The sequence below is a fragment of the Cyprinus carpio genome, chromosome B3, assembly GCF_018340385.1.
Source record: "Cyprinus carpio isolate SPL01 chromosome B3, ASM1834038v1, whole genome shotgun sequence".
Taxonomy (NCBI): domain Eukaryota; kingdom Metazoa; phylum Chordata; class Actinopteri; order Cypriniformes; family Cyprinidae; genus Cyprinus; species Cyprinus carpio.
Genome location: NC_056599.1, coordinates 38,207,520 through 38,234,504, shown reverse-complemented (window position 1 = coordinate 38,234,504; position 26,985 = coordinate 38,207,520). Strand labels below are relative to the sequence as shown.

The 26,985-nt window shown below is 41.3% G+C and overlaps 1 pseudogene; it reads left to right on the top strand.

The window, feature by feature from the left end:
• The first annotated feature begins 591 nt into the window (after positions 1-591).
• LOC122136828 lies at positions 592-26,450 on the top strand (annotated as a pseudogene).
• Positions 26,451-26,985: the final 535 nt, after the last annotated feature.

Genomic DNA, 26,985 nt, shown 5'->3' with positions numbered 1-26,985 from the left:
AGCAGCTCAGGTTTATGTTTAGGCTTGTTGGTGGCTGCTGCTAGCTGATTGGTCAGATGGCTAATGTTATTATACAAAAATGTAGTGCATTTAGTTTATTACTCCCGGTAAACCACAGCGGGCGAGCCGGTGCTGGTATATTCCACGCTTTAGTGCGTGTGATAATGTGGTGACATTTTAAGTTGAATAGAGCATATTTGTAATGAAACTAGGAAATATAGGACGTAGAATACAGTTTAAACAGAAGTGACACACAAAATATTAGTCAGGGTCTTAAAAAAAAGAGACGACACCCTAAATAGAGACCTCTCTGTGTGTGTTTTTTATTATGCAAGTGGAAACTTGAGTGAAACTGATCTGCGTTTGTCAGATTGTTTGCTGTTATTGTTTTGATGCTTACAGTGTGAGGTTTTCAAGATTATAGTGTTTGGTGCTCTTTTGAATGTGGACGTGTTCACTTGTGCTTGGTTAAAACGAATGAGCTATAAGTGACGGAGCTTTTTCTCAACTGCGACTTCAACTACGAGCCGCTGAGTGCTGTGAGCCCCGCACAACATCTCATTCTGGTCTCACTTCCCTGCAGTTGATAGCATGGATCGGACAGTGTGGGGCGGGACACTTCAGCGAACTCTCAGTCTGCAGTGGAAGAGCGATAAGCTAGTACAAGACCTCTGCCCTCCGACGGGTTACTCAGAAAATCTACAGATATGATGGGATTCTCTTTAGTGTACAGGTATGGACGTACGTAATAATAAAAACGAGGAGGTGCAATACGTCCACCACATCAAGTGCATACTCATGTAAAAAGTGTGTGTTCTGCTGGTTTTTAGGATTCAGGGATTCCCGCCTGTGGGGGACTTGCGTGATCCAAGACCTCGCGAGCAGAATCTGGTTCTAGACACACAGAGCTGTCGCTTGCCAGTGCCCAAGTTTAAGGTATGCCTCTTCTTTATTATGGTTTTTAATTTATTATGATTTTCTGGTAAGCACCTTTTTGTTTTTTTACTGTACGTGCAAACCCTTTTCTTTATTTTCTGCTTGTTCTTCATAGTTAGGACGAGGTATTACGGACGGTCCCATACCACTTAAGGTGAAGTGACGGTTGCGAGGTGGTTGAATGATAACATCAAAAGAGCCGTTCCTGGCAGAGGATGTGCGCCAAGTTTTGTGAGGGTTGACGGAGATGGAGATTCTGCTTTATTCCCAAGACTCGGAAGCAGTTGGGCTTGGCCCGTGTCCTCTTCACCAGACATAGAATGGGGCCAAAGACACCGTCAAAACCCTGCACAATACTTCTGTCATGGGGAACATTGTCCACGTCCAGCCTAGATATCAAGGTGTGTTCTCGTCTTGTTGTTATTCTGATCATTAATATTTTGAGGTATGTGCGTTCTACACACACTGCTGTTCAGAAGTTCAGGGTCAAGGATTTATTTTGTGTTTTGTTTTTGGGGAAGAAAAATGCTTTTTATTAAGCAAGGATGCATTAAATTGTTCACAAGTCACAGTAAAGACTTTGGTAATGTTAGAAAAAAGATTTTTATTTCAAATAAAATATGGTTCTTCGATCTTCAGTTAATCAAAATAATCCCTGAAAAAAGTCTATCATGGTTTCCACAGAAATATAATCGCCGCACAGCTGTTTCAATGTTTGCTGATCATTTAAAATGTTGTCTATGAGCACCAAAGCAGCATATTACAATGAAAGATTATGTAAACACTGAAGACTGGCGTTACTGGCTGCTGAAAATATCAGCTTGACAATCACAGAAATAAAATTGTAAGTATGGTCTCACAGTATTAGTCATTATTATTAATCAAATAAATGCTGCCTTGGTGATCCCAGAGAGACGTCTTTTTCTTTATTTTAGTTCCTGGCATTGGGCCTTTCTTTCTGTCTTTCCCCCCCGGTGTAATTTTAAATGACTTTTTGCCTTCATCTAACTATCATTAAAAATGAATCTTTAAAAGCACATAAATAATTTAATAACATTAGTAACGTAATCTTTAGAAAATCTCTATAAGGAGTATCAGTTGTTTCATCATAACGTTATTCATTGTAGCATTTAAAATGTTTGATTTTAGTTTTAGGTATTATTATACGTTTTATTTAGATAATACAGAATAAAATTGTAATATCCTGAAGAAGGCTGTGTAGCTGAAACACATAGATCTAGCACTTCAAACAAATTTTAATGACTTAGGCCCAGTTAATTAATGGCTTTTATCTTTATTATACGAGGGGGGGGTACGTGGTGCCCTTGGAGTATTTCATCTCTCCAATTTCATATTTTACCTTGCAATTATCCAAAGAGCACCAGTGGCTAAATGAAGAGACCAGTGCAGGATTCTTGCCATTCTGTTGCTTTGCAAAAATTTAATATGTTGCATCCCTGCTTGCAACGAAAATGTCAAAATTCACTTTAGAACCTTTGCTTTTTATATCCATTCCATCTCTTAATTTCTTGTGAAAATATGGAGCCATAGTGATATTGAAAGTTGGGAACTGTCCAGCATTGCATGATGGAAATCAAATGCACCACATCTGTAGTTGAATTTATGTGTGTGTGTGTGTTTTCTAGGCCAACAGAGGATGAAGTACATCTGACTTAATAGTGAGTGGCTCATACACAACCCTCAGACAGTCCCGACTGGAGGCAAAGCCCTCACAGAGAAAATTTCAGCCCCCAGCCCGCAGACTCAGCCAGACACGGTGAGTACACAAACAAACTTAGCTCAGCCACACTGGAAAGAATGCTTTGCTTTTCTATAAGTGTGTGCGGTTACCACAGCCAACATTTCTTGGCATCCTTGAAGAGCAATGGCCTTCCTTGGACCTCGAGCTGTCTTGTAGTCTATGCTACACATTACAGTCACTCTCAAATACCCTGGTCCGTATTATGAATATTTGACCACAAGTGGACCAAAAAATCGTCCTGAAAGACAAATAGCCATCTCGCCTCTCCAGTGCATTTAGATTTCACCAAATGCAGACGACACTGTTGTTGTCTGTAGAAGTAGAAGCTGCTGTGGCACTGATGACTTTCAGCTTTAACTCAATATTATATAGCCTTTTTTTTTTTTAAAACCTGTTGCTACCAGCATTATGATATTTTGTTTCCCTCACTTAGTGTGGAGGACTTTTGGATCGCTTTAAATAATGTTTCCTCAGTGATGTCAATATATGTAGCCACACCCTTTGTAATAAAACAATAGTGGATTTTATTGGTCCAATGCTGTAAGACTTTTTTTTGTCTTGATTTGAGCCAATGGGATTTTAAATGCTATGTTCCTAAATTCATTTCAGTTTAATGGTGGCCAGTCACAGTTCAGGGACTTTTATTTCCATGGGTCTGTTTCAGGTATTTACCATATTTTATAGAAATGCCACAGTTTTAACGGGGGATCGTTCAGCCAAAAATAAAAAATAGTCCAAGCGTTTACTCCCCCCCCAGGCATCCTAGGCATAGTCTGACATTTCCTCTTTCAGACGAAACACATTCATAAGTTATATTTCGACATTGTCCTGTTTGTTCTCAGTCTGTATAATTGCACTGAATGGTGGGCCCTTGGTCTTCTCGATGCCGAATAAAAAGATCCATCCATCATAAAACTACTCCACACAGCACCCGGGGTCTTACTACTTTTTATCTGGATTCAGATAACAGGGCACGCAATTCAGTCGCAGGTATACAGACTGAACAAAACAGGACAATGTTCGAATATAAACTCCGAATGTGTTCGTCTGAAAGATGAATGTCTAGACATGCCTTAGGATGCCGTGGTGGTAGAGTCAAATCTTTGGACTAATTGTCAACTTTCTTGGTGAACTATCCCTTTATAAGGAAGATTGATGCTGGATAAAGAGAATTATTTTCAGGCCCAATAGCTCATACATTCAGTATAAATAGTTTAAGGCGTATACTTTTAAAAAAAACAAAAAAAATACACTGCCAACTATCAGCTATCGGGCTCTGTGGCGATTTTTTTTTTTTTTTTTTTTTCTTTGGTGAAAGACAGAGTTTGTTTATAGACAAGTCTTTATTGGCAGTAGGAATTACAGTAAAAGAGTAATGTGAAATATTATTGCAATTGACAATAAGTGTTTCCCTACTTACTTAATATTTTATTAACAGTAACATTTGCATACAGTTTGTGCTCGATGTTTGTGGAAACCATCTCGATTCATTTTTTTTTTTTGTTTTCAGGTTCTCTTTGAATAGAAATTTCAAAAGCGTCAAGTTTTTTGGAACAGAGAAATCTTTGTATTGTAATGTCAATGAGCAAAACACTACAAACTTAATACTGGAATGAGAAATATGAAATTTTTAGATTACGTTAGTGTTTAAGATTCATAAAAAGCATTTTTACACTATAGAATTTAAGTAATTGTTAAATGATGGCCGAGCTCCTCAGGGATAACTGTGAGCAACCTACATATATGCAATATCATACAAATAGCCAATAATTAAAAAACAAGCTGATAACTGTGTATAACTAGATTATTTTTTATCTTTCGGTAAATTCGATTCCTGATATTTGTTTTTTTCTTGTGTTAAGTCGTCAGATATTCCGGCGGAGGCTCTCCACAAGATCAGATGGCAGCTCCTGCATGCTCCTCTAACGCTGGTAGCCACATCACCCCCTGTTCTGGTGGACACTGGAAATTTGCAGACCAGCGTCTAGGCACCACCCTCCCCTCCAACCTCTCTGGGAGGAGTCTGATTTACGCCGGGTTTCCTCTGCGGTCTCTCAAGGGGCGGCGGCACCCCTTACACCCCTCGCTCTGGAATACCCCTTCTCCCAGACTCTTGGATACTCATTGTGTGCAGTTTGGTTTTCCAGAATAAACGATTACAACCTTGATCGAAAAGTTCCCTGGTTTAAGTTTCTTTAGATCGATTTGAGAACATATCCTTGGTCTTTCAGGCACAGTGAGCTATAGCAAGCACTCAAAAGTTATCCCCAGCAGGATATGCTTCACGATAATTCCTCCTGCTCCTCTTCAGCAGTCTCCTCATCATCAGGATTTAAGCCTCCCCGCACTTTCACGAGGACCTCCATACGCTCCACCTCCGCAGAGACCTTCCATGTATCCACAGGTGGCCGGCCGGCGATATCCTCCTGTCTGTGCCCTTCAGACCTAATGAACCCTCCCTTTTCCGTATCCCAGTGTTGGAGGTTCAGGGATGACACCTGCCTGCTGCATTCCACCCATGCCACCTCCGGATGGCCTCATTTGAGCCGCCACCCGCTGTCCCCGACAGAGATAGAGAAAGAGGAAAGGGGACAGGGGACACAGGGAATCGGGAGAGAGAGTGGGAGAAGTAGAATCAGGAGCGCGTATGGAGGCGGGATAAGAAGAGGCTAAAGCTCCAGGAACATACGGTCCTCTATAACCACTACCAACACGGAAACAAACTCCAGCTCCGTCCAACAGCCAAATCCTACCAGTTCACATCACTCGCATCACGCTGTATCGGCGGGGAGATGACAGGGCACTGCAGGGGACTACCGGCGCGACAGCATCAGGCTCCCTGCTCGGAGATCACGGACGGTAGGGCATCGGAACCCCATCCACTCCCACACCACACACCAGCTATCGGCGGAGGTGGGTCGAGAACGGGGACAGGGGTGGAAGAAGAGCATGCGGGAAGGAGCAAGCAGAGACCGGGAGTGGGAGCGCGACAGAGAAGGGATGGGAGCAATAGAGTATACAGACAGCTCTGCGATTCCACGTATGGAGCACACTCGAACTCCAGCCAACACTCTGTCCAATAGCCTCGTCCCCCTCCCTCCTGCCACCTCTCCTCTTATGGAGGAAAACTCGTCGGTTTCTAAAAACGACCATGTCCCCCTACTACACACCCATTACCTTCATCCTACCCGAGCTAGAAGCCCTCCGCCCGGCTTTCCCCGTCACACTCACGCCATGGTTGCGCGGCGACGAGGGTTTTTTGGATGGGAGGAAGCCAGGAATAATGAACCTCCGTGGACCTGCTCGGTAATGGGTCATCTCACCACAGTCCCACCCCCATGGCGCCACCTCCCTCACTCTCCTACCCTCCCCCCGCCAGCCTCTGTCATTCGCAGTCCAGCTGTAGGCTGAAACGCTTGGCTCTCTTGATTTTGGTCAGGAGCAACAGTCCCGCCGGGAAGAAACAGTAGGACCAAACCCAAACGCTTTGCCTAGCAACCCCGCCCCCATTCCACCTCGGACACCCTCCGACCTGCCTCGCCGGCCTAACGTCTCAACCCGTCATCCTCCCACCTCCTCTCATCCTCCACCTCCCTGCCGTCACCACCTCCCCCTCTTCGACAGCATCCCTCTCTCCGCCTCCTCTCCACAGCGTGACTCGTCCCCCGAGCCTGACTCCAACCAATGCGAGCCTGCCGTTCATGCCCACAGCAGCAGCCATTTGTGACTCGGTAATTGGATGTTGCTGAAGGAATCAAAAGCCAAGTTTCCTTTCCTGGCCATCAGATGATGAGGACGATGAAGAAGGAGGAGGACATGAGAGAGGGAAGGAAAAAAAAAAAAAAAACAGGCGAGAATGCAGACATGGGGGAAAAGAAACTCAAAGAGTCGAGGAATGCGGTAAAGGCCTAGTCAACAAGAGACAAGGCAGAGACGGAGGGCCAGGCCAGCAGAGGCAGGAGAGGAGAGAAGATGCACCAGCCGAGCCAGCAGGAGGCAAAAGGACAAGGGGGATGGAGTGGGTGAAGGCAGGAAAACACCTACAGAGGTGGGCCTCTTACCCTCCCCATACGCACAGTTTGGTGTACAGAGTCTCTTCAGGGCCAAATGCCGGCAACCCTCAGGAGGAGCACACAAAACCTTGACACACACACGGGCTTCCATCACAACCCACCCACCTACAACTGGAGAGGCACAGTGTTTGAAGACCTGCTTGTTACTGTTGTTATTATTCACCTTTTTTTTACAAATAGGGACTAGGTGCTAATCAGTTGGAATTTGCTTGTAGTTGATTCTGGTGTCCAGGGCCACCATTTTCCAGGTCTGGACACTATCAGATCCGCAAAAGCACACATCAAAGCAGTGCATGTGTTTAATCATGTTTTGCTGCTTCAGTACTAGCCCACAAAAAAAAAAAAAAGGCCATTCACACCTTTATCTCCATTCTGATATACAAGAGTGATTTGTCCTTTATCAGTCTGTTCAAATGTTGGTGTCTGTGGCACTATCGTTAACCTTGAGACTGTCGTTGTTACACCAGACATTTACCAAAATAGAAACTATAATACTTGATGTTGAGAGATGCGAGTACTCATAAACTGCCTGTTATGCTGTGGAACCATTATCAACACCCGAACACTATATTCGATACAACCCTCACCGAACTCTCAACCACAGCACATAGCATTCCAATTAATCAGCTAAGTTCTCGGCCCATTCACAAAAAAAAATTACCAAGGCGGGGGGGTGACTCATAATTCACTGCTAAATTACAAATGCTCTGAGATGTATCACGTCCTGTGACGCCATTATTAATTTCTGTGGCAGTGCTCAGCAACAAAACTCTCTAGGGAGGACTATGCCTCTCATCCTCTTTTAAAGCTGATGTGCCTATTTATTTTTGCTGTTCTACTCTATGGCACTATTCTATATATGGTTAGTTGTGTTTAGTTTGCATTAGCTTTTGTTTTTTCCCTGCCATTCATGACCCCATCAGAACTGACTGCGACCCATTATGGTAATAAATTGTTAATTTTTCTTATATAAAACAGTATTATGTGCTTAATATGGGTGCAGTAGTATTAAGGGTAGTTCACCCACCCAAAATTATGTGTTATCAAAAGTTCAAATGATATTTCTCTATATAAAAGAGAATCATCTAAAGATATATATATATCATATCTATATATATATATATATAATTATATCTATTATATATATATATATATATATATATATAATATTATTGGATGTGCATTTAAGCAATATTTGATAATCGCTGGGTATTATTCGATTAGTAGTCGAAAATCGCACCCCATCCGCGCATGCACCCACGCCAGCGATCGACGCCAACGCATAAACACACACCCATAAAAAGAGAGAAGGGAGAGTAGACACGTTCAGGCTTTCAATCTGTATGATACCAAACTGTATTAAATTTATAGAGAATAGTTCTATACCCCTAAAAACCCAATAGCCACATTGATGTTGTTTGATTGCTGAAACATATTAATATAACATAACCGGATGACGGCACTTATTAAACATAACAGTTCGTCGATTTTTCAAACTGCTCACAGGCTTGGTAGGAGCCTATGGACATTTCCTATTTTATAAATGAGCGTGAACATTAATAGCATTTTAAAAAGGTTCACAGATTAATTAAGATTGAACAGATTAATTCAGCCATGAATATGCGGTTTAAAACACATTACATCTGCCGAGTCCGACCCGAGCCCGTGTCACTGCCTCCTTACACAGCTTGCTGTTGCAGCTTATAATAGTTTGAGTTATGGTTGTTTTTAATGCAAAAAGTGGTCCTATTCATGTTTCGATTTTCTTTATTCATTTAATTCAGAAATATGATGGGAACATTTTTATGTTTGTTAGAATTCAAGTTGTGTTTGTTTTTTAAATGGCCTACAAAGCGGCCAGTCGCAAGACAGGTGCCGGCGAGTTGACGCATTTTTTGATCAGTTTATCCTTCTCAAAAAAAAAAAATACAAAAATAAGATTAAGCCGTCAATAATTATTTTAGGAATAAAGTCAAAGTCCATACATAATAAAATTCGTTACATTGCGTGAAGCTAAAAGTGAATAATATTAACACACCTGTAATACGTCACGCCCAAAAATTTATTTAAAAAAATAAAAAGTATGTGCTAATACCCTGTCATTCTTCACATTTAACACGAAAAACAGCAATATAGGCTTACTGACGATTTTTCAACTACAAAATGATTTACTTTCACGAGACACTCTTTGTATGTAAATGTTGTTCTGTTTTTTTTTTGTTATTAACGCTGACTCAAATATTCTTCTTATTCGTATTTTTTATTCGCTGCTTGCAAATATTAACAGGAAAATTACATTGATTTCACATGCCGCAATGACAGGAGGAGAAAGGAGAATATGCTCACTACAATTTAAAGATTGGTAAAAACACATGTATTGTTTTATATTTTATCTCAAAATTGACAGAAGGCTGAGGCGTTGTTTTATAATAAAAAGTAACAAAGCCCCAAAGACTTATTGCGTTAAACGGAAACCTTTTTTCCAAGCATATAATACCATCATTAAACAGCTTTGAATAGTCCACGTAACTTATTTCTTACAAAAATAAACTAACAGAGGTTTGAATTTTTTTTTATATATAGGGTGTACGGTAAATGTTTTAGGTTATCAACCAGTGGAACATACATTTATTCTTTCAACAATAACAAATCATTTTAATGCAGCTGGCTCGTAATCACTACAGTGGAGTGCATCGTTTCCCTGTTAACTTTGTGGTTTATTATTTTGAGTCGTTTGGGACGGCGGTGACACAGAAGACCCTCTCACAACATATTGCTTTATAGAATATTTGCTTAAGTGCATTAATGCCTCATTTTCTAACTTTCATATGGTTCCAAGCCATAAGACTTTCATTTATCTTTTGAAACAAAATTAAGTTAATCTTTCTCAGTAGAAATCCAATTCATTTGCTTTAAGGTTGATATTAAAAACATCTTCAATTTGCATTCCACAAAGACCAAACCATTTTCTTATGGTTTTTGGACTGCATAAGGGTGAGTAAATGGAGGAATTTTTATTTTTGGGGTGAACTATCACAGTTGAAGTCACATTTTATTTTATATAAACTTTAGTTTTATAAAATTATAAAACGCATCACACGGTACATGCATGTAAATGATCCAGTAAGTTAACAGAAGGGAAACATGCTTTTGCTCTTTTTCATGCTCTGGTAGGCTTGGGCATTGGCTCCTTTTCTGTAGTGTGAGAGTAATATTTCTCCAGTTTCGGTGCACCACTATATTTTGTTTCTTGCTTGAAAAATCCACCCTCCAGTCCCCCACGATTGTGTTAACATTTTTTTTAGACACTTTGTTATCACACTCACTGCTGTGTGTACATAAAGCCCAACGAGTAAGACTCAAAATATGTTTACGTGCTTGTGGGCACTACAAATTCATCTTGCTCCTGTTCCCCAGCCAGCTGCTTGACTTTTACGATGTTTCTCTTTGCACATCAGTTACAGTATTATGTGAAGCATTCGTTTAGTCAATATATTTTTTTCTTTTTTCAGTCTATGTATAGGTAATTATTTCTATATTAGGATATGCATATTCAAAATCTGTCAGTAGGTTATGTTGTATATAGGTTACAGTGTTTTATTTTAAGTTTAGCATTTGTAATAGTTTTGTATTTGTTTCAGCTTATGGTAGTGTAACTTTTTATATATAGTATCTTCTCCAGAAGCAAACTCTGTCCGTAGGTAGATTGTGTATAGGTTATATACTGTTTAATTTCGTTAGTGTATGTCTGTTATTTATGTAGCACCCTTGTCCCGTGAGGGCACGACATTTCGTTCCAGCTGTATGATCCACAACATGTAGAGCGGAATTTACAATAAAGCTCGACTTCTCACTTGACTTGAACGCTAAATCTACACTCTCTACACTCTCCTCTCCAAGCCTTCTCCTCACTCCTCTGGGGAGGATATGGAAATGTATCCGATGAAGATTGACTAGTGCCATCCACCACTTTTAGTGACCCCCCCCCCTCCTGCTGCCTCTTCATCCTCCTCACACCGGCCACCTCCTCAGCACTCTGCCCTCCCCCTCCCAAACCCCCAGAACCCCCTCTGCGAGTCACCTCTCCGCCCCGGACACCACAGAGCCAGCACTTCAGCGCCACCATGCCACCTTCCGCCCCATCCCTCTGTCTTATACCTCTCCCACCTCCCACCCCCACCTCTGCCCGGGCTTCTCCCTGCAGCCCCCTCCACCCCCTGGCATACCACCTCCACTTCCTCAACATGGAGCTGCACCACAGAGTACCCTCCTCCGCTGCCCAATCTCATCACATGTACGACTATACAGCCAGCTCCATGGAGCTCATGAGCCAGTACTGCGGAGAGGAGCACCCCTGTCATTCCAGATGCAGACACACATGCTCAATGTCGAACCTCCACCAAATGCGAATGGCCTCCTCCAACAGCCTCTACGGCACCACCCTATGGAGAAGTCCCGCCCAAGCCTCTGAATATCCCCCGTCATTTTCACCTCCATTCAATACCCCCCTCCGCCGCACCACCCACACCACCCATACATGGACCAAGACTGGGAATGTTGCCACCCACTATGACCAGGACCACCGCCCCATCCCTCCTCACGTTACCATACGCCTACCCGGACCCCTCACGCCGCAACAGCTTCCACACCATCACACACACATCCCGCCTCCCCACAGTCCCTGGCCTCCGCTCACCTACTGCCCCAAAACAGTTTCCTTCCCACTATCCTCCGCCTGGCTTTGGCACGGTGCCTGGCGTAGACGGAGAGCTGTACGAGCGGAACGGGTGACCAGATGGCCATAATGGGCCACAAACACCCATACGAGGCCAGTAGTGCAGCAGGTACTGGCAGCTTGATCGAGGAGATAGAAGAACATCATGCAGAGGGACCTGAACCGCAAGATGGTGGAGAACATCGCCCTTTGGCACCTTCGATGAGTGAATCGTGGTCCAAAAAGACCGCAAGGAGACAGAACAAACGCCAAGGTAACATCAGAGAGTTTTCTAGCTGTGACCATGGACCACAAAAAAACCAGTCATAAGGGTCATTTTTTGAAATTTGAGAAAGGTGAATAAATAAGATTATCCATTGGTGTATGGCTTGTTAGATACAACAATATTTTGGCTGAGATACAACTATTTGAAACACCCTGAAATCTGAGGGTGCAAAAAAAATCTAAATATTGAGAAAATCACATTTAAAGTTGTCCAAAACATGAAGTCCTTAGCAATACCACATTACTAATCATAAATTAGTTTTTGATATAATTATGGTAGGAAGTTTACAAAATATTTCATGGAATCATGATCTTTACTTAATATCCTGTAATGATTTTGTGACTATAAAAAAAATATCAATCATTTTAAACCCATACATTGTATTGTTTAGGTTATTGCTACAAATATACCTGTTCTACTACTTTATGACTGGTTTTGTGGTCCAGGGTTGCCTATATGTTTTTTTGTGAAAGCCTCGGTGTTTCATGAACTGTACTGACATCTCTTGCTCTCATTTTCTCAGCCATTCCAGACAGCCATGCGGGGAGTTGCAGTGGTGCGCGAGGACCGAACAAGAAGGACGAGAAGACCAGCAACCGATTCCTCGGGAGCCGCTCATGTCTCTGGTAGACTGGGCCAAGAGTGGAGGCATGGAGGGTTTCCTCCCTTGCGGGGGCCTTTTGCGTTTGCCTTCTTTTAAGGTGCTTGACGTTATTTACCACCTATCTAACATTTAAAAACAATTTCTCACATTCACATATGATTGTCACATTTCACCCTCTAGTGATCATCAGGTGGAGCTTTCAAATTGGTCGTAAAGATTTTTACTCAGTGGGTTTTGATCTAACAGCCTGACCCACAGCACATCAACTATATGATGTTGGGATTCTGTCTAATACACAAACTCAAACACACCGTAACGCTTATCTGGTCTTATTATATGAGGACGTGGACACAAACTTCATCTCCAGAGCTGTTCTGAGAGTCGCTTCATTTGAGAGAATAGCTACCATCAAATACACATTTCACAACAAACCATCAAAGTAAAACCAGTTTGGTTGACCTTGAAGCAAAATGATAACAGAAACTCTGTAAATATTTAAATGAAGTACATTTGATAAGACTTGCACACTTTTATTACCATGATTTGAAATAATTCTCGTGAAAATGATGCTTTACTAATGAGGAATATGTTGTTCAGGTGAAGAGGAAGGAGCCTCCTCCAGGAACTTGTGGAGGGTGGTGAGCTGAAGAGAGCCAGGCCTTCCACTCCACCCGATGAGGAAGATGAGGGTATGTCTCTAATGCTGTGGTTTAGAGCTGGATTAATGACATTACTGTCAATTCTAATTGCTCTCTACTCTCTTTTTCTCTCAGACTCATATCAGGGCAAATCTGCCGACACTGCTGCAGGAAGAACAGAAGAGAGGCGTGTGGCAGAGAGAAGAGCAGCCAGGAGAAGAAGCAGAGCGAAGGAGGGAAGAAAATATTATGACCTGGACAGTGTGGGAGAAGAAACATCAGATGGTTCCTCCTCAGAGAAGGTTGGTTTATTTACAATTGTGTGTGTTTTTTTGTTTTGCCTATGATAAAACTGACGTGAAAGTGACATGACATGATATACAGCCAAGTATGGTGACCCATACTCAGAAATCGTGCTCTGCATTTTACCCATCCAAAGTGCACACCACAATGTACCCACCCCCGGACAGTGGCAGCATTTCTTCTGCGTCGCCCGGGTGAGCATTGGGGTTTGGTGCCTTGCTCAAGGGCACAGCAGTCGTGGTAGTGCTGGCCCGGAACCCACATCTTAGGGTTAGATTCAATCGCTCTAACACTAGGGCCAGCTTCCCCCTAAACCGCGAGTTTTTTTTTTTAAGTTTTGTGAGGAAGCCACTGGTAGGAAGCCATTTAGCTTTGTGTGTATGATCAATATGCTTCCCGCCCCCTAAACTGTGCTAGAATGTTTTTAAGTTTTTGGTGCAAGGGGGGGGGCGAGCCACTGGGGTGAGACCACTGGTAAAGTGTTTTAGCTTTTGTGTTTTTTGATCAATACTGAAAAAATCACCAGTTGAACTGTGTAAATATGTATTTTTTTAAGATATGGCTTCATATCATTTTTGCAAGTTTTGGATATTTTGGGGATAATGGGTCCATTGCACTACTTTTGAGCATTACTTTTTTAACACAACCACCCACACCCCAGCCCCCCAGCCCTCCCTGCCCTGCCCCCGCCCACCGGCCCACTGCGCTTGGGTCGGTCTCTTTTGGGGAAAACCTAAAATATGGCCCACACTCACCCATGGATACCGTTATCAAATGGATGGGGGCAACAAAAACTACTTAAGGGATGGTATCTTTCATGTTTCACAGACACACCCAGAAATTAATTTTGAAAATATGAAAAAAAAAATATCTTATACTTAGTTGTTGTTGTTTCAAATTGAATAATGGCTAGATGGCAGCATTTTCTTTTTTCCTTTCAAATGCGTTTGGGGAAATTCTCACAACTGTCCAGCAGATTAGCTTCAAGCATGTGTTTATTGCTGGAACTGGGTAATCCATCATCATTTTTTTTTTTTTTTTTTTTTTTTTTTTAGGAGGAGAATGAAGACAGTGGACAAAGTGGATGGATTCAGAAGGTATGCAGCTGTATTGTGTTTTGTCTTTTGTACCATGCTCATTAAATTGGGCTGTTGTTGCTATGGTGTGCACTTTTATTTTGGGGCTTTTTTATGTGTCTATGCAATCCATATCTTGTGGGTCCTGTGTGTTTTTTTTTTGTTGCAATTTAAAGCCCCAATTCACACCAAGTAACAAAAACGATAAAGATAAAAACTTAGCATCCACACCAACAAACGATATCGTCTGTTTTTTATTCTAAGGACGCACACTCGTCTGCCCGCTTTAAAATTCTCAAGCTTGTGATAGCAAGGAGATTGAAATTCTGATTGGGTGCCAATTTTGTGTTTGGGGGTTTTTTTTAATCGTTTTCATCAGCTGAAAAAAAATAATTCTGAAAGTGATCCATCCCAACAGATATCGTCCTTTAATTGTTATATCTGTTAGTGTGGTACCTCTGCTATTCTTTAATATTGAGAACGATTTTTTTTAGCACAAATCATTAAAATAGTCATTATCCCTCGTTTATCTTTAAATTAGTTTATATCGTGCTTTTTTGTGTGGACGGGACCTTCACTCTTTTTTCTTCCTCTTTTCTCATGCTTCTCAGATGAAGCCCCCTTAGTGCAAGACAGTGAATGACGAAAGCATTTCTTCCTCCTCTTCCGAGAGCTCATCATCACTCATCATCCTCCCAGCATCGTCCTCTTCCTCCGATGAGTAAAGATGAAGAGGACGGTGAACAGGCCCCCCCCGTTGAGAATGACCATCCCATTGGACACCAAGGATGAGTCTAAACAATGGACATTGTGTGGCAGCTATAGATGCAGAAAGGATTATGGGGTAAACAGTCCCTCTTTGAAGAACTTTGAACTGATACTGAGATAAACGTTGCTGTCCTTCACAGATTACATTTGACATGCAATTTATGTCTGTTTTCTTACAGGGAACAAAGCAAGTCCTGACCAATCATGCAGTGGACTGCTGCAGAGCATTCAAAACAAGGTTAGTTTTTTGTTAAAGATCACATTTTTTTTTTACAAAAAACAAACCAAAAAAGCAAGGATGAGTCCCTGACCCCTAACAGTGAAAATTGTTTCTTTTTACTCACCCCCTCATGTCGTTACAAACCTGTTTTGACTATCTTTTTTATTCTTCTGAACACAAAAGATATTTTGAAACCAAACATTTTTAGTTTGGTTGGCCTTCATTCTTCAGATTATCTTCTTTTGTGTTCCACAGAAGAACATAGCCCATCCCCATACAGGTTTGGAACAACGTTAGGCAGAGTAAAATGATGTTTTTTTAATATTCCCCCCTGAACTTTTATTTTCAAAAGTGTGAAGTTCACACTTTTTCTTTCTTTCACTACGACCAAGAAGAGAAACGGCTACAGCTGTGCCTCCACTTCTTCTCCTATCCCGTCCTCCTTCACCCCCATTCTCTCCTCCTTCCTTCCCCCATCTCAAGAAACGGCGCAAAGACTGTTTCTTTCTCCGGTGGAGAGAGCTCGTTCAAGTGGGGTTCAAGCCCTCACTTCTGTCACCTTCTGACCTCCCTCTTCTATCTCCCACCTCCTGTCTCAACAAGCTTTCAGATATTCCTACTTTTTTTTCCTCTTCCCTCCCGTAAGCACACCCAACAGCAGCTGCCTCAGCCGGCGCCCTCACAAGCCCACCCCGATGCTCCTACCGTTTTGCTTCTCGTCCCTAATGAGAGTAACGCCCCCTGACCTCCCCTGCTGGCCCCTTCCCCCTGCCATTCTTACCGTCCCTCCCCCCAGTGCGTTCCCCGGCGGCCTGATGAAGCCCCCAAAAAGAGTCCCCCAGGTCCACATTCCCTCCATCCCCACAAACTCCCACTGCCAAAAACTCCTCCAAACGTGGCAAAGACTCTCCCAGAACGCCCCCCAACCGCCTGTCTCTGGCCTCACTGTCCAGAACCTTCCACTGGACCATTGCCTCCTTGGTCCCCCCAAAGTGCCCCTACGAGGAACCCCATCCCCCTACTCCAACCACGCATAAAGGGTCGCCGCCACACGTGGTCGCACTCGGACACTCAGCCAGTCGGCTTCCTCCCCTCACCTGCATCCCGCTCTGGAGGAAGAGGAGGAGGATGAAGAGGAGCTGGAGCAGCGGCCTGAAGCTCAGTGGAGCCAGCTGGGAGTGTCCAGGCCCCGCCTGCAGCGCTGGCCTCCTGCCCCCCCAAACCTGATCTCCTCTGTGGCTGGCTGATGTGGCACTGAAGATGGGCCCCGGAGGCAGACCATTCGACTCGGAGAAACGGAGACCTCCGATGAGGCCACAAGAAGGAGCCCACAAGCTGGAGGAAGAAGAGGAGACTTCCTTCGACCCCGCACCCAACGCCAACCACTCCCGGATCCAGAGGGGTCTGTTCGTCTGCAGGAGCACAACTATTCTAAAAAACTGCTCCTGCTCCCTCCGCACCTCACACGTCCTCCACAAAAGAGAACGAACACAGGCCCCCACGGGTCTGCTCCCTGCCGACCTCAACCAGCATGGTGTTTCAGGAAGCCGCCCCGAAGAGGTCATCATCGGGGATGCGCCTAAGCCGCAAGAGGGAAAGAGGCTCCAGATCTATACGAGGACTTTTTTTTCCGGGATTGGGCCTGCCCTGTGCGACGCCAGGGACCCACCGCTGAGACGCAGACCAAGACCCTCGGCCCACAACCACAACCAAGAGCGAGGATCGATATTAGCAAAAGGGAAGATGGAGATGGAAGAGAGGGGGGAAAAGGGAAGAGCAAGAGAGAGAAGTAGGAAGGACAAAGAAAACGGACGGAACTCTCCTAAATCTCTAAGAAACAGAAGGAGAAACAGATCACGAAGGCGAGAGGAAAACGAAAGTTAGAGGTTTTTCGGTTCTGTCCCTGGGTTCTCATTTAAGAGCTTGTTTGCAAGAATTCACCCATAAGCAAATCAATTACAGTAATTGTCCCCCCCGTATAAGGCATTTTTGTGAGAAATTTCCACTTAACAAGCTACTACTACTTCTCAATATGTAGTGGATAAAGCATGAAAACAAGTGACGTTGTTTGGTTGTGATTTGTGGGTGCAATTTATTGCCAGTATGAACAGAGACAAAAATATAGTCCAATGGGGTGACTATAGAATTTTCTTACTGATTGTGATTGTCATTTAAAAAAAGATTCTTTTTTTTTTTTTTCAAACTCCCTTAACTGATCTTTTATAAATGCCTTTTTTAAAAATCAGCAATTTCCGTTTTTAACACGTTTTTACTCAAATAGAGATATTCTCATATATCCTCTCTCTCATATAATGTAATAGATTTTTATAATTTGTTGTAGGATATAAGATGAGGGGAAACAACCTACCAGAATTGTGTAAGATAAACCCCTGATTCCTCAGTTCTTAGATTGTTGTAATAGGGAGGCATCTAAAGATTTTTGGGAGGTGAGTTGTCACAAGGGCTGTAGTTGCGAAAACATTGTAGTACCCATCACAGAGAAGGCTCAAGAATCACTTTCCAGAACGTTCTCGTTCATCCATTCCTGGCTGGTGGAATGATCGTTCCCCACCCCTCTCAGGAATGCTGCATCCCCCTGACAGTTTTTTCAAGCCACAGCTGAAAACACATCTCTTTCGATGACTACTTTACTACATTTTTATTATTCCTTCCCTTTCAAGCTTGTACTTTTATTGAAAACAATGTCCCCCCGAACGGGGTAAGTTTTACGAGCACTTACCTGTGTCTGTTTGCCTCTTTAAGAAAGAATCGCTTTATGTATTCCCCAATTGTAAGTCATTTGGATTAAAAGCGTTCTGCTAAATGACTAATGTAAATGTAAACACTGATGTCAATATACACATACTGTTTGAAAAGTTTAAGGTAAAAATTTTGTTTTAAAAAAAAAAGTCTCTTATGTTCATCAAGTCTCGGTGTGATCATTAACTACTAATATTGTTGAAATTTTAAAAATTTAAAATAACTGCTTTCCTCTTTTAGTCTTCAGTGGCTACGTTTAAAAAATTGCAACCAAATAATCTGTTGTAATCAAATTGATGGGCTCAAAATTGGACCCCCTGAATGCCTTCATGTAAACACCTCAAGCGATCCCGACTGAATCCTGAATGGAATTTTGTTTGAAGTGGGATGGGTGGTGTAGAACGTTTTCTAATTCCTCCTTCCTCGAGAGGACCTGTAAAACACGCGATAAGATGGAGTCCAAAACCTGAAAGTATTGTGCCCTGTGTGATGACTTAGATTTACATAATGTGAGATGACACACATGGAACGAGCTGTTGTTTTTGTAGAATTGAAATGTCATAGCTGTCATGTTTTTCTAAAATTCTCCTTCCACTCATTGACTGTGAAGTGGAGCAGAACAACTTCCCATCAGTCCTCACTTCATACGCTCATGCACAGATGGCTTGTTTTGACCGCGGTGGTTTACTGTGATTTTACTGCTTGATAAATGTAAGCAGCATGGCGCAAAGGCTTCATGTGCTCGTCCGTCTCCTAACTAGGACCTAAAAAAAGAGAAATGCAATAAGTCTGCTCTTTTAAAACAAAAAAAAAAAGAAGCAATGGTTGCAGAATATTGTGTACATACAGTGAGAAACTCTGTATATTTGTGGAGTGTATACATGTCAGAAGATCAAAGCCGATATTGAAGCTTTTGACGAATAACCGCACACAACAACTCGATCACTATATTTAGTGTTTATCAATCAGAATGATTTCATTCTAACTGAACCAAACAGCCAGTGTCACATGATCCTTCAAAGATCATGCTAAAAATACTGATTTAGTGTTTAAAGAAAACATTTCATGTTATGACAGGGTTGAAAAAACACTTGTGCTGTTTTTAATATTTTATGTGGGAAACTGGTGAACAATGTTTTTGTTTTTAGGATTCTTTTGATTTAAGAGAAAAAAACCAATAGTTTCAAAAACGTAACATTATAAATGTCCTTTGACCTGTCAAACAATTTAGGTGCATCCTTGTAGTTATTAGTAGTTATAGTATTAAAAAGCTTAATCTTTTTTTTTAAACTTTACTTCATCCCAAACATTTGAAACAGTAGTCTAATGGCCCCTAAAAATGTAATTGTTTTGTTAATAGGCTTTCAATGTAACAATTTTTTTTTTTTTAATTGTTCTTGACTAACTTTAAATCAACCTTTAAATCATCATCTTTCTCTAGCATTTGGTCCTTGTATTGCAAACATCTTAGAATTATTTATTATTTTTATTTATAAGATATATATATATATATTCTCAATGATCTATATAGTAGTTCAGGGGTACCTTGCATTGTTAATGTAGCACTGTTGCAACAAGTTTAACGTGCTGGGATGTTTCAGGTTGTTGCGATATAACAGTTTGTCGTACAAACCCACAGAACTTTATATATAGTAGTTCAGGGGTACCTTGCATTGTTGGGTAATAGGGTTGTTGTGCCCCCAACAGTACCATTTGGTCTGCATTTTTTGTGTACATTTTGTCAGTTTCCTCCATTTCCAACCGATACTTTTATTGTCAGGGAATATGGAAGAACGATGTTGATGTGGAACAGTTGGGAGTCCCCTGGGTGAGCTTGTTTTCCAGCTCCAGCTCTGAATCGGGAGACTCTGACTTTGGTCTTGGAGAGTCAACTGGAGTTTTGAAAAAGGAGAGGTTTCGAAAGTAGCGACGACTTTTCCTGCAGGCAACAGGCTTGCCCCCCCCTCGACCCGCCGTCCCCCCCCTACGGTCCAAACACCTTGCCCCACCCCAGCTCCCGTTACCACAGCCCTCTTACAAGAACCGTAGCGAGTTTTGAGCAGCATATGAAAACATCATCCTGTATGACATCTGGGAAATCTGGCCTGGACCAGGAAGATATGAGGACTCCTGAAGAGCACCTACGAGAAACTGTTGCAGGATGATCACGCCACCGACTGGCTCAATGACACACACTGGGTCCCTCATACCAATATCCTTACAGCTGCCTAAGAGTGAAAATGCAGTTTATACAAACGAACATGTGCTTTTATTAGTCATACAGAAGCCAACAGAATTATCAATACCAAATTTAAAGAGTCAGCAAGTGTAAGTGCATACAAGTAAGAGAGTAAAAGGCTTCATTTACATATTGATGCTGCTTTCTAAGTACTTTTTTCCCAAGTTTTGCTCCCCCTTAACCTCTTGCCTGCACTCACCACACATTCCCCAACCCTGCCGGCGGAAGAAAGAAGACCGCAGATGGCAGCTAAGACAGCATGTCACGGGCTGTGCTCGTAGTGAAGGCCTACTTATGCCATCAGCCGCACAAGGAGAAGGACGTCTACCTGAGCTAGACCAGCCCAGTGGACTGTGCCAAGGAAGCTGGGGAATAATGATACCTCAGTTAGTGTTTTTTTTTTCACTTTAAGTTTTAATAACTCCCCCAATGTGGTGTTTTTTGAGTCCCCCCCCTTGTTTGTTTATTTTGTGTAGATGTCAGATTTTAAAATCCACATACTGTAGTGGTGGTTACGGAAATTAAATTACTTACTTTTGTGTTAGCTGAACATGGCAGACGTTTTTGTGGGTCAGTAAGTTTTTTGTATCCATCTGAGCATCTCTTTCTCTCTCTGTCTGTCATAGGGCTCGAATCTTCAGCTCTCTGAAAAGGCGGCTCTGAGCAGCGGCGTCTCCTCAGTGCTATTGGCACTCCAGCAGTGATGGACTCGGACCTGTTGAAACTGAACCAGCTGAAGGTAAAGTTCTTCAGTTCATTCACACAACCTTGACCTTGATCATACTATCAGCCCTTTTATTGCATTGACCTCGCCACTCCTTCAATTCCATGTGAACCCCCTTCAGCTTGTTTTCAGTGTAGTAATTCATAGCATTCCATTCAGTGTTTGATGTAAGTGCAGTGCCCGTGTAGTGCATCTGTGGGCACCACATGACCAGCAGGTCTCTTTTGTAGTGTAATTCCATACCCCCCAATCAGCTCTGTAAAGTCTCTACCGACTCCTGTGTTGTCAGCGACCTGGCTGGATGAGCCTTATCAGGTTCTGGCTATTGACATGGTTTGAATAAGGATCTTTGAGAGGATTGGTTCATTGTTCATGTGTTCAAAGTTAACTGGTGTTCCTTAAAAAGCAGTTCTTCTTTGGACTTCCTTAATTGCATGTTCTTTGAGTAAAGAATGAATGAATGCACGCCATGTGTTTGGAAAGGGCAGACATGTCTTTTGTTGATTTGTTATACCTTTTATCACAGTTATATACACAGTATGTGTATAGGACAATGTTTAGACGGATAGGAATGCTCTAGCCTGGGGATTTCTTGTAAGATTTTTTTCTTACATTTTATTCACCCAAGGAAGCATTTAGTTGATCACAAGTGACAGTAAAGACATTCATAAAGTTATAAAGTATTTGTATTTTTTTTTAATAATGCTGTTATTTTGAACTTTTTATTCATCAAAGAATGCAGAAAAAAGATCAGTTTCCACAAAAAATTAAGCGGCAACTGTTTTCAACATTGATAACCATATTAAATGTTTCTTGAGCAGCAAATTGGCATATTAGAATGATTTCTGAAGGAGCGTGTGACAATGAAGCCTGGAGTAATGACTGATAAAAAAAAACATATTTTAAAATATATTCAAAATAGAAAACCATTATTTTTAATTACAACTACTGTTTTTAACTATTTTTTGCATTTTTCAAACAAATGCAGCCTTGGTGAGCATAAGAGACTTCTTTCAAAAACATTCCAAAATCTTGCTGACCCAAAACTTTAGCGCAGTAATGTAAAACAAGATGAAAAGGTGTGTACATAATCCAAACTTAAATACATGGATCTGTCTTATTAAGAATTAAATAACCAACATATTGGAATAATCGTGTTTATTCTTTCTGTATATGGCCAAATTTGGGGTAAATGTTCACATAGTATTCTTGTGCTTTTAAACATGGCCAATCCGGTATGTGTTTACATGTCTTCATGCTTGTAATTCTTCTGCCTGCAGTTCCGTAAGAAGAAGCTGAGGTTTGGCCGCAGCCGTATCCACGAATGGGGCCTGTTTGCCATGGAACCCATTGCTGCAGATGAGATGGTCATTGAATATGTGGGACAGAGTATCAGACAGGTATGACTAACAGCTATTAAATCATCTCTGCAAGGAAGTGAGTTTGGTTCCTCTTGAGGAACACATACTTGTTAATTCATTGGCAGTATCTCCTTGTTCAAGCTCTTGTTCTGTCCAGGCTGGACTATTGCAATGCTCTCTTGGCAGGTCTTCCAGCCAGTTCTATCAAACCTTTACAGTTAATACAGAACGCGGCAGCAAGTTTACTTTTTGAGCCTAAAAAGAATGCACGTCACACCTCTGTTTATCAATTTGCACTGACTATAGCTGCTCGCATAAAATTCAAGGCATTGATGTTTGCCTACAAAACCACTACTGGCTCTGCACCCCTTTACCTAAATTCATAACTTCAGACTCATGTGCCTCTAGAAGCTTGCGTTCTTCAAGTGAACGTCGCTGTGTACCATCCCAAAGAAGCACAAAATCACTTTCACTGACTTTTAAATGAACTGTTCCCTCCCTGGTGGAATGACCTGCCCAACTCAATCCCAGCATCTTCAAGAATCGGCTAAAACACATCTCTTCCATCTTTATTTGACCCTCTAACTCTAGCACTCTCTCTTCTAATTCCCACTTTTAAAAAAAAAAAAAAAACCTGTCCCTTTTAGACTTGCACTCTATTCATTACTAACTGCTTGTTTTCTTAAAAAAAAAAAAAAAACCTGTCCCTTTTAGACCTGCACTCTATTCATTTACTAACTGCTTGTTTTCTTTAAAAAAACAAACAAAAAAAACTAATGCTAGCTTCTCTAATCTTTTTGTATTCTTTCTGTTTTCCTTTTATTTATAATACAGTTAACAAAAGCAAAAAAGGCCTCTAACACTAGCTTGCTCCATTCATTTTATATTCTAGGTTTTCTTTTTTATTTATAATATAATAAAAAAAAACTTGCTATGTGTACTGCATTAAGCTAACTGAGACCTGTTATAGCACTTGCATATCTTTGCTCTTTTGTTGATTTTGGTTGCTTCCATTGTTCTCATTTGTAAGTCACTTTGGATAAAAGCGTCTGTTAAATGACTAAATGTAATTTAGATGTATTTGTGTGTTTGCTGCACCATTTGTAGATGGCTGCTGATAATCGGGAGAAGCGATATGCCCAAGAAGGCATCGGGAGCAGCTACCTATTCCGTGTCGATCATGACACTATCATTGACGCCACCAAGTGTGGCAACTTGGCTCGGTTTATTAACCACTGCTGCACGGTAAGTACCCTCCTAGTGACACATATGTATCCATATATCTCAAATACCACATGACGTCTGATAAACATATTGCTGCCACTCCCAACGTCAGTAACTGCCACATTTATATAAACCCACCATCAGTATTGCATTAAACTGAAGGAGGATAGTCATGTTAACCAAGGTCATGCAAGGATAGGATTTTTTCTAGTTTTCTAGTGTCTAGTTAAACATTATTAAAGGCATGTAAACAGTCACTTATAAAATAAGAACAAACAACATGTTGCAAGCAATAAAACAAATAAATACAATAGAACAAAGATACAAATGAATGGTTACATGTTATTTTAAAGTGTTTTTGTTACAGTGTAATTATACATTTAAATACTGAGTAATATTTATTAACTACATGTACTTACTATATGGTTAGATATAGGAATAGGATTTGGTTTAGGGTTACTTGCATGTAATTATGCATAATTAATTGTCATTATAATAGTAAGTTCACCATAAAATAAAGTGTTACCAAATAATCAATGCTTTAAGGCTTTCAGGGAAGTCCTTTAACTGTCTCGAACGTCTTTCACGCTGACCCCGGGCCATCGGATACTCATTATTGTCAAATCTGGTTATGAATGACAGTATTTACTGATTTTTGTCCTCTATCTAATGGGCTTCCTGCAGCTGCAGGATTTTATCATTTTATTTGCTGATAAGACTTGGATAATGTTGTATCTGGTCTTTACACGGTTTACAAAAGCCAAAAAAGGCATGTGGTGTTCTTCCTCCAGCTGCAAATGGAATTTGTATTTGCACAATGGTGATAATCCCCTACAGCAATAGAAAATGAGCTCACATATGCTGAACATGACCCGAAATGCAACATCTAAATGTCCAACACTCCTATCGGAGGCCATGTAATTCAAGAAACCCGTACTTGTTCTGCATCTTATTTATGATTTCATGCATCCTCTCTCGCAGCCCAACTGCTACGCCAAAGTGATCACCATCGAGTCCCAGAAGAAGATAGTCATATACTCCAAGCAGCCCATCGGTGTGAACGAGGAGATCACATATGATTACAAGTTCCCCATTGAAGAGAACAAAATCCCATGTCTGTGTGGCACGGAGAACTGCAGAGGAACCCTCAACTGAAAGTGTCCTAGACCTTCCCCCAATAAATGACTTGCCAATCAACTTTCCTGGCCCACAAGCTACTCTTCTCAGCGCACAACAATGTAGGTAGTGTATGATGGGAGATCATCAGACTCTTTGAAAAGCTTCTGTACAGACACAGATGTGTCGAGATGTTTAATCAGATGTTTGGCCCAGGGTGAACTCAGCACTGCCGCAACACCTCCAGTTGTTTCTCCTCAAGGTTTTTTTTGTTTGTTTGTTTTTTTCTCCTGACCTGGCCCATATCAATTTCATTCCTCCAGTTGCAGCTGTGTTTGGTGGTGTTGTTTTGCCAAGGTCTATACTTTGAAGTTGTTCAGAAACTGCACACATATTCCGCTCACTTATGCACAACGTCTAAAAGTGGCAAACACCCTTAAAGTGCTGGGTCTTTTTTCCAAGGGCAACTTATAAAGTCCTACCTAAAACATGGATTTAAGACTTCACCCCTGTCGTGAGAGAGAGTAATAATTTTAGTTCATTATTTATTGTCCCTGTTCTGAGGCCTGTTCGCTCATGTTGTTTATTCAAAAATGGTCTAGTATTGTAAGTTGTTACATTTACTACTTTGTTTTTCACAAATTAGTTGTTACAATGCCAGTGCACAAAGGTCATCATGCACCTGCCATCATTTTAATACACCCCTTACATGAAGTGATATCCCTTTCATTCATAGTTTTAGCAATATAAGAAAGACAGGACAGATAAGGTAGTCTTTTTGGCGTGATGAAATATATGCGCATTGATATTTTAGCGAACGTATGGCTATATTCATTGGGTTTTCCTTTGGCATTGATATTATTGTAGACCACTGAAGAATAGTGGAGGAATCGGGCATATGTTTTGAGACAAAGCACTCTAACTCCACTGCTAAGGAGAATATAATTGTAAAATATGTATTTCCTCGTAGCTCATTTTCTGAGCGGCCAAGATGCAAAATTGGGTGTGCGTATTTTTATATTTCACCACAAAATTAAAGTCCCAGTTCCTCTGAGAGATGTGCATGTGCAGAGATTCACTAGAACAGATGGTCGTGTCTGTTTCTTCTGTTATGTCCTATTTTACTGGCCGTCTCTTGCTCGCTCTCTCTCTCTCTCTCTCTCTCTACTCCGCTCTGCCATAAATTGACATGTTGACATGACTTTACATTGCCCCAACCCCTATTTTTTTCCTCCTCACTTTGTCAGAGGGCCTTGCCAGCATTCTGTTCCTTTGAGAGGAAAACCTGTAAAATATGTAGATTTGCTGCAGTCTTTCAGTAAAAACTGATCCACAGACATGTAACCATAAAAAAAAAAAAAATGACAAAAAAGTTGAAAAGAATTACATGTAAATATTGTAGAGGTGTTTGTTTCTCGTAGAAACACACCGGTTCTAGTCTGTAAATATGTTCATCCTTTTCCTACTTCCCATTGCAAGAAAATAATTGTACATACCTATCATTCAGATATTTGTTTTGTTTTTGTTGTTGTTTTTTCTTCCCTTTTAATTTGATTTAAAGTTTTAATATTATTTGCAATATTTCTCTTGTATTAATGCGTTGGACCCTTTATTAATGGTGCATTAAAATATTTTTTAAAAAATAATTGCTGCTCAGTTTTTTTCTTCCCCCACTTTTAAGAGGTTGAAAGAAAACGTGTTTGCATGGTTGCTCATGCATGGGTTTCCAAATGACAGACCAGCGCTGCACCCCTTAAAATAGAGGTATATCAGACGTGACTTCTGCTACATTTATAGTTATACGAAATATGAGCCATTATGTTTTGTTACATTCAGGCATGAGCTCTGCTGGAGCTCCTGCTGCATGGAAATGAAAATAAATGTGTCTAAGGCCTGTTTTAGCTTAAAGGGAAAGAACCAAATAATTGTTGAGCTTTTTGTTTAACAGATAACTTGCCTTGGCAGGATCACCTAATATTGACACATAGTTGATATTACAGACTGTAGCTGACTATTATTTTGTTTCACAATCCAATTACATCACCCCACTGAGAGAAAACACAATAGCAAGCTCATGGCATGATCCGCTTGGTTAACTTAAGTCACTGATCTCTGGTGTCTATGTCAGTATTTCCCCCAAGTTGTATCTTCCAGTCTGCGTCGTGGCTCCTGGCAAGCTTT